We start from the raw sequence: 13,805 nt of genomic DNA on the forward strand, positions 1-13,805 counted from the left end.
ACAATTTCAATGAAATCACCAGGGAGAAGACCTGAGAAACAGCAAACTATTTCCCACAAGTAATTAGAACCCAATCTCAGCTATAAAGGTGAAAAAGCTTACGGGTTGGGATTGCCATTGTTGTTCTGGCAAGCCTCCTGTGCCTTTGGCAGCTGCAGAAGTAATAACTCAACAGATGAAGTTTCTTTCCCCAGGACAGAGTCAGAGTAAAGGGGAAAGCTCTCCCTGTTGCTTATCCACCTCTAATGCGGCTGTAAAAGGCACAAGGGATCTGTCAGAAGGATGGTGACAGCTCTGTTATGGGGGGTCGGGAGACGCCATGTCACAAAATCCTTAATAAAATGTTATCATTTTATTGGGGTTGCTTTCAACATTTTATGTCTTTTCCCGAATGTTGAAAACATGAGTGCAAGAAGCTAGAAAAACCACAGGTTTTATGGTGGTACTGTAAAAAAAAAAAAAAAATCAGGTGTGAATAAGGCCAAACTAGGAGTTAAGTTAAACATCTGGTTGCATTGATATTCACACATTTTATGTATTGTTTGGGTGAACCTTCTGACCTTGCAAGCTAAACTCTGGAGCTGCATCACAACATTTGATAATGTAGCTCACCTTTCCTCAAAGACGGACTTCTTTTACTTTCCCCCACCGTATCTTTAAAGATTGCAAAGGGCTGAAGAGATTCCCGGATCCTGCAGGCAGACTTTTGTGTCAGTGGAATGCTCCCAGTGGAATGAACTTGCATTCAAGTCTTAGATGTCTGATAATTCATTAGCACTTCATAATTAATTGCTGATTTCATTGCTTAAATTCATATTATTCCTTTCTGATTAGAAAAAGGCTATCAACACCTGAATGAGAAATGACTAGTTCTCATCATGTTCAATATAATAATTTTATCCATGCAGTCAACTAACTGTTAATGGAATATCAATGGTAAATTATAAAGAAATAATGAGCTGACAGACATATGGATTTTGATTATCTGTAAGAAATTGACTCCAAAGTGAAGCACATATTTTTTATTTTGATTAGTAGGCTAGTGTAGATATTGATACAGTCATATTAAGGAACAAGAAAAAGGGCACAATCCCATGGTCCCTAGGACAGCATTCCAGGAAACACGGAAAGAGCAGGCTTCCTCTTCGCCTATGCAAACACCCACAGCCACCCATTCTCTAGTGGTGCAAGGAAACAGGGGAAAGGAGTGTGTGGTGGGGATTAGATCAAAGGGGGCCTTGGGTTGCCCCTATCCAAAGTCTCCTGGTTCTCTTGGCACATCCATGGAATGGCAAGAACCAATGCCAGCCCTGAACTCAAAACAAATATGAGGGGATGGGGAAACGGGAGCACCAAAATGATCTAAGTAGACCATCTGTCCCCTCAGCTTTTAGTCTGGCCAACACAAGTTCAATAGAGCTAGAATATGGTTGTTCCTTTGCCAAAGACTTCATCTCCCGCCTATAGTAAGCGATCTTTAAAATTTCTCTCTCTTTCTCTTGCATGATAATAAAGTAGCATGAACCCCACACGCCCTCACACAAATAAATCAAGTTTTAGCAGTTTACTCATAGCAAAATGGACGAAAATTAAGCGAGGGATGCAGTTAACTAGTCCCACTAGTGGAAGCCCACCCAAGGACTTCTACTAGTGCAATGGGGCTAATTCCAGGCCTGCTCCAAGTATCGTCATAAAAACCACAGGCCAAACAAAACTGTTATTCTACAGTGCACTGTCGTTTATCAAAACGTGTCAAATTAATTAAGGAGTACAAGTTGGTGCTTGGGTCAAGGACAATAACTCTTTCTATTATCATTTTTAAAACATCATTTGTGCTCTCTGTTTGAGTAACATGGACACATACATGCATCTCAGATTCAACAAGCAGTGCATTATTATCTAGAGAAGTCTAGAATCATTCCCATTAGTGTTGCGTGAGGCTGGGGAAATGTCAGCTACAGTTGTCCCAAACACAAAGATCTAACTATTTGCTTGTATTTCCATAATTCTACTCATTCTGATGATAGAACTGAAATCTGCCTAAGACTGATTCACACTAGGGCCGCGCATTTGATTTGGAACAAATGAACAATTGGAGTGAATGGCGCTCGAGCTGGCTCCGTTGCCATATGTTCCGAGACAAATGCTCAGAAGTGCAAATGGATATTGAGCAGCAAGGGGGGTAGTTCAGTGACGGAGCATCTGCTCTCCTTAGGCTAGGAAAGTCACATGCCTGAAACCCTGGAAAACCACTACCAGTCAGTGTAGACAATACTGGGCTAGATGGACCAACGGTCTGACTCATTTAAGGCAGCCTCCGATGTTCCTTCACACAGTTGGATGGTTGAGAAAAACAGAGCTCCTGAAATAATAGTCTTAAGGGGCTAGGAATGTGATGCACCCAAAATTATGGCTTTGAAAATCAGACACTAAGTACTCCCTTAGAATGGCTAATATATGAAAACTTGCATAGCAATTTTTGCTGATCAGTGCAGAGCTTTTGCACACATCATGGCTTGGAGCAGAAACCCTCACTCGGTGTTGCTTAGCAGCCTTCAAATAGTTACTGGAAACTTTTTCTCCTTTCTGTTTCTGGGGGGCGGGCAGGCAGTTTCTATACACAAAAGACTTGGGTATTAATCAAACATTTTTGAAGGATATAGATTTCTAATAATTACCCCAATGAAGCAGGAACATAACATAACATAACATAACATAACATAACATAACATAACATAACATAACATAACAACATAACTGGAACCCTTTTTAAAAAGAGAAGATTCCCCATTCATTCCTACACTATGCTAAACTTTGTGTTGTACTTCAGCAAATCCTATGCCAGTTTGTTCTCTGCTGCAGTGTATTGAAAGCTGTCCTGATACCATCATGGACACAAATCATCATGGATGCACAATAAAAAGAACATATGGAGGGCTCAGAAGAAAGGAATCGGGCTTTTATTAATCAAACATTGGTTTTCGTAGGAAACAAACAAAAATCCAGAGTACCTTGATTGAGCACCATGAAAAGTGCACCGCGAAGTGCAAGAGTTATAGAAGGAAAGATGAACAATGATAGAATCTGTCTTCCAAAAATGTCTGCAGGGATTTCTTTTGTCCTACATAAAATTGCCATATAAATTGATGTATGTCAGCAGTTTTCCTTAGAGAGTTGGTGTGATAAGTAAGCCTGATTTCTTTTATTAACACCTTGAGTAGCAAATTATCTAATTATGACAGGAACAGTCAGTAAAAAGATTTGCAAAATGCAAGGGATTTCCAGCTCCTTGAAGGGTGAGCCTTGAGGAAGCCGGAGGCAAAGGAGGGTAGGGCCTGTTTTGTGCCTTTAATTAGAGTATGAAAGAAGAAACTTGGCAAGTGTAGCTTTTCTCACCACTGCAGGAGGAGCTGTATATGGGAGCTCTCCATCTGCATCTCTTCACCTTCTGCAATTTGGTGTTTTAGATGTTTTGAACTACATATTCTATCAGCCCTAGGTAGCACATACATGCTCCCATCAGTCTCCATATCCTAGGGTCATGATGGCTGAGGCATCATTATTAGTATTAGTATTTTGCACACACACACCCCCGGCTCAGTGCCCTGGCCAGGGGGGAGGGGGGACACGCCTGTTCCTCTCTAAACCTGGTGCTGCTCTTAGGCAGTGTCTCACCTTATGAACAAGGTGGTTTTCTTTGCATCAGCACAGACCATTTTTTTCAGATGTTTGGAATGGCTAGAAAAGCTCCCCATTTTTTGCTGCGAGCCACTCTGTAATATCTGTGAGCATAACTTTAACTCGGTGTCTTCTGGATTTACCTAGATCTCTCTATTGTTCTCCCGCAGCCAGCCATGTTCTATTCTAGGCCAACCTCCCCCAACCTGGTGCTGCCCTCTAGATATATTGGACTACAACTTCCATCAGCCCCAGATAGTTTGGTTGGTTAGTGGTCATGGTTGAAGGGAATTGTAGTCCAACAAAATCTGAAAGACACCAGATTGGGCAAGGCTGTTGTGGGCTGTGTTGTATTTGGAACAGAGGCCTTTATTGTCTGTTAATATGCTGGTTCTTCTTCCCGGTTTCCATTTCTGAGGGCAGACTTTCCAGAAGTTGGTTGATATAAGTAATTCCATATGAACAAGAGCGAGAGAGAGAGAGAGAGAAATAGCACTCCCCATAATAGCTATTTAAAGCAAATTTATTTAAATTGCAAAATAAAAGCAATTTCAAGTAGGTTTCACATGAAAGGCTTGTTTGGCCCCATCTAAAACAAAATCTATAACTTAGCATTTACTGCAGCAGATGTAGCTCCTATACCTGGCATGACAAAGCACCTTAAACAAAATGTCATTAGACATTGTTACAGATGTTTTAAATATCCCAACTTCTTTTCAGAATCTGTGCATTCTGTGTCATTTGTCCATCTTATTCTGAAACAGAATTTTAGTCATGGGGGGGGGGACAAAGCAAAATAAAACTACTTTGTCAATAAAAGCAATTTTTATTTTTATTTTTATTTTTGCTAAGCATGCTGTTTTGCCTGTCATGTAAGCCAGCTGATGCACACGCAGTTGAACAGCACTGTTTCATACACATTATATGATATTCCCTCTTGGCCAGGAAATAATTGTAGAGACTGATTGATGTTTTATTAACTGAGGTATAACAACCAGCCACTATGTTCTAATGAGAGCAGCCCAGAACATTTTGCTGCATCACTCTGTTCTAGTATCTTCCCTGGCATCGAAGTCAGACTATACTACCCTATGGCTTCCCCCACTTTAAATTTATGGGGGCATTTTGTTTTAAGATCAGGACAACATTTGCCCATCTCCAGTCCTGGGGCAACTCAACCCTTTCTCTTGGATTTCTCAGAGGTGGTTCTGAGAGTACACCAGCAAGTTCCCTTAGTACTCTGATGTGCCATTCATCCAGCCCTGAAGACTTGGATTTATTTAAGATCATGGTCCTTAAATAATGGTCACCTGTTTATGAGTCATGAACTGCAAACCTGACTGTCCCACCGCCAGTTTCTCTACTTACATGATGTTGTGCTGCACAACTTGTGCATGGTGCCTATTTTGGGAGAAGACAGAAGCAGGAGCTGAGCAGCTGATTCCCTTTCACCATCCTCACTGAGCAGCGAGCCTTCTGTTTCTTCTTCTTCCCCTTTCTTCCAAAGTGCCTGAAAAGGCCCATTTTGTTGCCTCACTTTTCCTGACTCTGTTTCTGCAAGTCTGGACTATTCACTTGTCCTTGTCCTTAGTGACCTGCCCTCATTTCCATTTCTTGGACATGCCCTTTTAACTTTCCAATTAATCGCTAACATTTTTGTGCAGCAGACACATTGCCTTTTCTAGGACGCTTTTTCTTTCCCATTAAAACAGTGATTATGCCTTTATCAACTCTTTCTTCAACTCCTACCCATCTTATTACCTTATTTCTATTAACTAATTCCCTTATTTACTGTATTATGTACTTATTTGGAAGACTTTAAAGGGAGCTTAGACAAGGCTATCCATGGCTCATAACTATGATGGCTGTGTAACACCTCTGATATTAGAGAAGGTATACTTCTGAGTACCAGTAGCTGGGAATTACAAGAGGAGAAAGTGCTGTTGCACTCTGATCATGCTTCGGGGTTTCCTCCCATCTAAGTTGGACACCGTGCGGCCCTATGGTCTGATCCAGCAGGATTCTTACTGTATGACTGAACATTCTTAATTTAACAGCTCTGTGTATCCCATGCTCATTGGATATTACGTCCTATTGTCGAGTCAAATGTTATCTTGGCAGCCAAATTCCATAACATTATGTTATCGGGTGTTGATTTCTATGGTATTCTTTTGTCTCACATTTAAATTGTCGTTCTGGCCATTTCCCCACAGTTTTGTTGCTGTATTTTACACATGGTGCAGAGAGCTCTTTGGGAGAAACTGGACATATTTTCAAAATGATTTCATTCTTTTATCCGTCTTCTTGTACTGTAATTCAATCTGCAGCAAACTGAAAGCATGGGAAACTGTATGAGTACTGTATTTTTCGCTCCATAAGACACACTTTTTTCTTTTCTTTTTTAATTAATATTTATTAAAGTTTCAGAAAAAATAAAATCACATTAATAAACAAGAGAAATTTGAAAAGAAAAAAGAAAAATACACAATAGAAAATACAAAATACAAAATACAAAAAGATAAAAAAGGGAAAAAAAGTTAAAAACAATTCCGTCTTTTCATAACTTCTTTTACATTTACTTGTTTCCCGGACTTCCTCATACCTCCCTCTTTTGTATTCCAATTCCAGTTGTTAATCCAGCAATTTCTTTCCCTCCTTTTTAATCCCAATCCTTAATCTTAATATATTATGACATTAGATTTTTACCTATTTGAAACCAATTTTTCCATTCTTTTAACTTTTTTAACCCTAATCCTTAATCTTAATATATTTATAGCTTTAAAACCTATACAGCTAGAAGCCATTTAACTTCAATCCAACATCATTCTAACATTCATTAATTTTGCAATGTTTCTGTAAATAATCTTTGAATTTCTTCCAATCTTCTTCCACCGACTCTTCTCCCTGGTCACGGATTCTGCCAGTCATTTCCGCCAATTCCATGTAGTCCATCATTTTCATCTGCCATTCCTCCAGTGTGGGTAACTCTTGTGTCTTCCAATACTTTGAAATAAGTATTCTTGCTGCTGTTGTAGCATACATAAAGAAAGTTCTATCCTTTTTTAACACCGATTGGCCGACTATGCCCAGGAGAAAGGCCTCTGGTTTCTTCAAGAAGGTATATTTATTTATTTATTTATTTTATAAATTTTTATTGGGTTTTCAAAATTTTTAAAGACAAACACACAAAAATACAACAAAAACAAAACAAGACAAGCATATTCTCAAGACCTTACTTTCCTAACCTTGTTCCCTGGACTCCCCCCCACCCCCCTTCTTACATCCCTATTCCCATAATTAGCTCAGCAAGTTCTAGCTTCTCCTCCTTAACCTATAGATTAATATTTTTAATATAACTCTTCCTAGTTAACCCCATTTTTCTTATCCCCATCTCTTATAAACATTTAGATTCTTTCCTAAGGTCGACCCAAATTCCCTTCCACAGATTTCATTTTTATATTAGATATAGGCCCTATTCACCCGACCCAAAATTCATAAACATTTTTACAATTCTGCTTTCCCCTCCCCCCCTCCCCAGGTACTAGTCCCTTCTCAAATAAAAGTCAGCAGTAGTTTTTAGCCTGGATTCCTCACGTCCGAGGCTTTCAAATCTCTTTCAGTTCCTCTCCGCCGGTTTTGTTGGAAATCCTTTATGTTGGTCGTCAGGTCTCGAAGCAGTTCAATCTCCGTCACTCCAGTTTTTCTTCCCACCAGGATGCTTGATAACAACTGCTGCCAAAAATCAACCAGTCTTTCATGTTCAACAGGGGAGCTCCAATCATATTTCTTATTTCCTTTAAGTTCCTGTATTCCAAATACTTTAGGGGCCCCCTCTTTCATCTTTAACATCCTTTGCAGGTTTATAATCCATGTACTCCAAGAGTCTTTTTCCTTGCACTCCACCATTGTAGGCTTTTTGTTGATATTTCCCATCTGTACTTTCTCCTCCAATTCTTGAGATGTCACTTCTATTTCAGCTGCAGATTCCTTTCCTGTCAAGTCCTTAATGCATTCAGCAGAGTTACTTATTCCAGAGGTCAAGGTCATGAGTTGTTTATTCATAGTCAAGCTCTGCTCTTGCAATATTCCCATGAGAAAAAACATCCTGTCTATCTGTGCCTGTAATTTTCCATCTGCAGCCATTGTAATACCTTAAGAATCCCCCTAGGGGGATTCTAGTTGTTTTGTAAACTTTTTCCAACAGTCCAAATCTTTTTTGTTTCTTTCTTTCAAATTTCCAACAACTTTGTTTCAATTTATAGCACTTTTAGTCCAGAGAGATATTAGTTAACAAACTTTTAACTGAAACTGTCCCTTTGACAGCTCTTTTGACAGCTGTCAAACTCCTTATTCCTCTTCAACAGGCTCAAACGCGGGACTCCCCCTGGTCCGGGGGGGGGGGATTTCATCAAAAATTTCCAAAGTTCCACTCTCACTCTCCAGTACAACACTTCTTTTGTCAAATCGTGGAAGTTAGTTTCTTTTATATTAAACAAAATAACCTCTCCACCTTAGTTCTCCGTTCCTTGCTTAGAATTGTCTGTAAGTAAGGGGGGTGCGGACTTCCTTTTAGCACACACCCCGGTCGTCTCGAATTCACAGGAAAAGTTTCTTAAAGCCAAATTCCATCTACTCACGGGTTATTCTTTTTCAGTCCAATTTTCAAGGAAGGAAGTCAGTGCTCTCCAGTCCTGGCTCGCGGCTTCGCTCCACCGAGGTAGCGATCGACTCTCAGCGCCACGCCACCCTCCGTACCCTCTCCACAGCCTTTAAAAAGGCTCTTCGTGGGTCGGGGGCGCTTAAGGCGCCCACCGAGTCTTCCCGTCCGCAGGCTTCAGCGCCTGCGGTTTCTAAGGGTCCCCGCGTCGCCGGCGCGGCAAGACCCGTCCTCAGCGGAGCCGATTCCCTCCGCAGCTCGGAGGGAATCCGCCATTTCCTGATCGCGCCAACCCGGAAGTCTGCTCAAGAAGGTATATTTAAATACCTTTTTTAGTTCATTATATATCATCTCCCAGAAAGCCTTAATCTTTGGGCACGTCCACCAAAGGTGAAAAAATGTACCTTCAGTTTCTTTACATTTCCAACATTTATTATCAGGCAAATGGTAGATTTTTGCAAGCTTGACTGGTGTCATGTACCACCTGTATATCATTTTCATAATATTCTCTCTTAGGGCATTACATGCCGTGAACTTCATACCGGTGGTCCATAACTGTTCCCAGTCAGCGAACATAATGTTATGTCCAACATCTTGTGCCCATTTAATCATAGCAGATTTCACCGTTTCATCCTGAATATTCCATTTCAGCAGCAAGTTATACATTCTTGACAAATTCTTAGTTTTGGATTCTAACAGTTCTGTTTCTAATTTTGATTTTTCCACCTGGAAGCCAATTTTCTTGTCCAAATTGTATGCCTCCATTATCTGATAATAATGAAGCCAGTCTCGCACTTTGTTTTTTAGTTTTTCAAAACTCTGCAATTTCAATCTGTCTCCATCTTGTTCCAAAATTTCCCAATATTTTGGCCATTTGACCTCCATATTGAGCTTTTTCAAGGCTTTCGCTTCCATTGGTGACAGCCACCTTGGAGTTTTGTTTTCCAGTAAATCCTTGTATCTTATCCAAACATTAAACAATGCTTTCCTGACAATATGGTTTTTAAATGCTTTATGCGCTTTGACCTTGTCATACCACAGATATGCATGCCATCCAAACACATTATTAAAACCTTCTAGATCCAAAATGTCAGTGTTTTCAAGAAGCAGCCATTCTTTCAACCAGCAGAAAGCTGCTGATTCATAGTAAAGTTTAAGGTCTGGCAGGGCAAATCCACCTCTATCCTTTGCATCTGTTAGTATTTTAAATTTTATTCTGGGCTTCTTGCCCTGCCAGACAAATCTAGAAATATCTCTCTGCCACCTCTTGAAACAGTCCATTTTGTCCACAATTTGCAATGTTTGAAACAAAAACAACATTCTAGGCAATACATTCATTTTTACAGCAGCAATACGACCCAGCAGTGAAAGCTTCAAGTTTGACCAAATTTCTAAGTCTTTTTTCACTTCAGCCCAACATCTTTCATAGTTATCGTTGAATAAGTTCCCATTTTTTGCTGTCAAGTTAATCCCCAGATATTTAACTTTCTTGACCACTGTTAAACCTGTCTCATTCTGAAACCTCTCTCTCTCTATTGGTGTTAAATTTTTCTCTAAGACCTTAGTTTTTACTTTATTCAATTTAAATCCTGCAACTTGACCAAATTCTTGAATTAGTTCTAAAACCCTTTTGGTACTAGATTCTGGCTCCTGTAACGTCAATACTAAGTCATCTGCAAATGCTCTCAATTTGTACTGTTTGGCTCCAACCTGTATGCCCTTAACCAACTGATCCCTTCTAATCATGTTCAGCAGAACCTCCAGGACCGAAATAAAAAGCAATGGGGAGATTGGGCAACCTTGTCGTGTCCCTTTTTCAATCTTAAATTCTTCCGTCACTACATTGTTTACAATTAATTTAGCTTTTTGTTCTGAATAGATTGCACTTATACCGTTTTCAAAGCCTTGGCCTACCCCCATACCCTGTAGGTTCTTCTTCATAAAACTCCAAGAAATATTGTCAAAGGCTTTCTCCGCGTCCACAAATATCAAAACTGCTTTAGTGTTTATATTCACTTCTAGTTTCTCCAAAATGTCAATTATGTTCCTCATGTTATCAGACAAATGTCTACCCGGGAGAAAGCCCGCTTGGTCTTTATGAATCTCTTCCAACAACACTTTTTTCAGTCTCTTCGCCAAAATGTCTGCAAAAATTTTGTAATCCACATTAAGTAATGATATGGGACGGTAGTTCTTAAGCTGCGTCTTTTCAGTCTCTGTTTTCGGTACAAGTGTAATATAAGCTTCTTTCCACGACTCTGGTGCCCTTTTCCCCTCCATTATTTCATTGCAAACCTCTTTCAAAGGTTGTACTAACCATTCTTTCAAGGATCTGTAATATCTAGAAGTCAGTCCATCCGGTCCTGGAGATTTACCCAATTGCATATTTTGAATGGCACCTTCTATCTCCTGTTCAGTTATTTTGTAGTTCAACATTAATTTATTTTCTTGAGAGATTTTTTGTAATCCATTTGTTTGCAGAAATCTATTTACATTGGTTTCTTTCAGTGGCCCTTGTGTATATAATTGTTTAAAGTACCTCTGGAAACAATTTCTAATCTCAGCTGGGTTCTGTATATTCCTTCCTCATAGGACACACTTTTTTCCTCCTAAAAAGTAAGGGGAAATGTCTCTGTGTCTTACGGAGTGAATCTGTGGTCCCTGGAGCCAAATTGCCATGGGGCAAAAAGCAGAGCGTGCTTTTTTTTTTTGAAAGAGGGAAGCCGATAAGCAGCTGATCAGCAAGCGATCGGGAGGGAGACTCTAGAAATAAGGGACTCTAGCGATAAAGGAGGCTGTCTGGGAGCGGGGAGGTAAAGACAGTGAACTTGCAAGGAGAGGAGAAAGGAAGATTAAAGCAATGAGGAGAGAAATTAGAAGAAAAGGAGGAGCAAAAAACTGCTCCAGCTAAGGAAAAGACACTAAGGCAAACAAGAGGGAAGGGGGTGTTGAAACAAAGCCGCTGAGCAGCTGATCGGCAAGGGATCGGAAGGGAGATAAGGGACTCTAGAGATAAAGGAGGCTGCCTGGGAGGGGGAAGGTAAAAGCACATGGATCCTCAGGATTTTTGCATTGGGTGACCCCAAATTCACATCAGATCACATAGCATGTCCATGGCTACAGCCTGTGCTGCCTGCACAAAAAAACACATGCACCCACTGTTTCATGGGGCCGCAATGGCGCAAAAACGTGGTTATGAAGCACGGATCCACATGGATCCTCAGGATTTTTGCACTGGGTCACCCCAAATTCACCATCAGATCACATAGCATGTCCATGGCTATAGCCTGCACCAAAAAATCACACATCCATTGTTTTGTGGCCCGCAATGGCGCAAAAACGTGGTTACAAAGCATGGATCCACATGGATTCTCACGATTTTTGCATTGGGCTACCCCAAACTCACTGTCAAATCACATATCATGTCTGTGGCCACAGCATGAACCACAAAAATCATATGTTCACTGTTTTGTTCAGAATATTTTTTTTTCTTGTTTTCCTCCTCTAAAATCTAGGTGCGTCTTATGGCCAGGTGCGTCTTATGGAGCGAAAAATATGGTGCCGGTATAATGAATTGAAAAAAATGTTTAAAATAACTTTTGTAAAAACAAACAAAGAAACAAACCAACCCAGAAGCCTTTTATTAGGAATTGTAGGTCCCGACATTCCAAAGGAACAGAAAAGACTTTTCATGTATATGACAACAGCAATACGGATGCTACTAGCCCAGAGATGGAAAGAAGACAAAGTCCCTACCAGAGAGGAATGGCAAACCAAGCTGTTGGTTTTTGACTATGCCAAAATGACAAAACTGACTAGAAGGCTCAGGAACCAAGAAGACCAAAACTTCAACAAAGAATGGGGAAAATTTATAATTTATCTAGGAGACCACTGTAAGCAGATGAAAAACTTAGCAGGATGTTAATAACACTTGTAATGTAGCAAATATTATGGATAATATGGAAAGATATAAAATATGGACTATGAAATAATATGCAGTTGAGAAGATGGACAATAGGATCCATGGAGAGGAAGGTGGGAAGTCCAGAGATTTGGAGAAAACTCTAAATAGGGATATGTAATTTGGATTGTTATGATTCTATATTTGTAAAATCAAATAAAAATTATTATATATGTAAAAAGGGAGGCTTGGGCAGTGGTGAGTTGGGGCGGTACCTTCCCATTTCATATCGGGTGACGAAACAGGATGGCACTATCCTTGCCTGTCCCTCAAAAATACCATATAAGAAGAGGAAAGGAATTTCTGCAGCAGGGCACTTTCCCTCCCCTCCCCTTCTTGAATGTACACTCTGTAAAATGGAAGACCCTGCAGTATGAGGAGACCAGTCTTATAGCACACAGTCAACCCAAGTGGAGGTGACGATCTTCTTGTCATTGCCCCAGTCCCATCCCTTCTACTGAGCTCATTCACAGGGCTGTCCTAAGCACATGCGGTGCCCAGGTTGCAAAGATCCACCTGCCCCCCCTAGGTTGCCCAGAGTTGTCAACCTTTTTTTAGGGGGGGGACCCCAAAGTTGTTGGCTTTTTTAAGAAAATAGTTGTTTACCTTTAGAACAGTTGTGGGACACAGGGACTCACAGCGCCAACCAGGAAAGGGTAGATCTTGCCTCCCCCAATTTAACCCACTCCCGAAACAATCTCTAGTACATGGGTTAGGTTAGGCAATGGCATCATCGACTTCCGGGGAAGGCGCCTCCAGCAATGGCAGAATTCCTCTGACCGGGAGGAATCTGCTCCGTGGAAATCTGGGTCTGGCCGCCACGGCGAAGGCGGAGACCCGTTAAAATCACAGGCGGGAGAAGCCTGTGAACGTGGGATTTGGTGGGCACCTTTTGCGCCTCCCCCACTCGCGGGGAACCCCGGTTTCTGGGGCTCCGGAGCGACGTGGGGTGAGCGGCGCGGTGCATCGAATCGTCTGCTTCTTCCACGGAGCGAAGCCGCATAGCTGTTGCCGGAGAGTGCTGACCTTTTCCTGTGGACAATTTGACTTTAAAGTAATTACCCGTGAGTAGAGCTGAAACGGAAGAATTGGATCTCTAAAAGTTTAATTTGGTATCTTAACGGGGAGGTTCAAAACAGGATGTCCGCCTTCCCTTTTTGTAAATAGACTGAGGCAACGATCTTTTGTAAAAGATTAAATTTCCAATGGTAAAGAACATTAAACCCCCTCTTGGAGGCAGGAGAAGAGAGGGGGAAGTTGCGGATTGAGTATGCCTGCGGGAGAGAGCGAAGAGGCTTAAAACACCACCGCTCTGACCCTGGAAACGGGCTGCTAGTAAGACTGATTTTTTTGGTTGTTTTTTTGGAATGTTCATTGACAGCGCTTAGAACGTTCATTGACAGCTAGCTAAATAAGAGAAATACATTGTTTCTTCTGTTTCCAGTTGTTTTTTAAAAAAGGAGGAAAGTAACTGAAAATTGAAACTAACTTCGGATTATTGAAACTGTG

Source organism: Podarcis pityusensis, assembly GCF_964106645.2.
Source record: "Podarcis pityusensis genome assembly, chromosome: 2".
NCBI lineage: Eukaryota > Metazoa > Chordata > Lepidosauria > Squamata > Lacertidae > Podarcis > Podarcis pityusensis.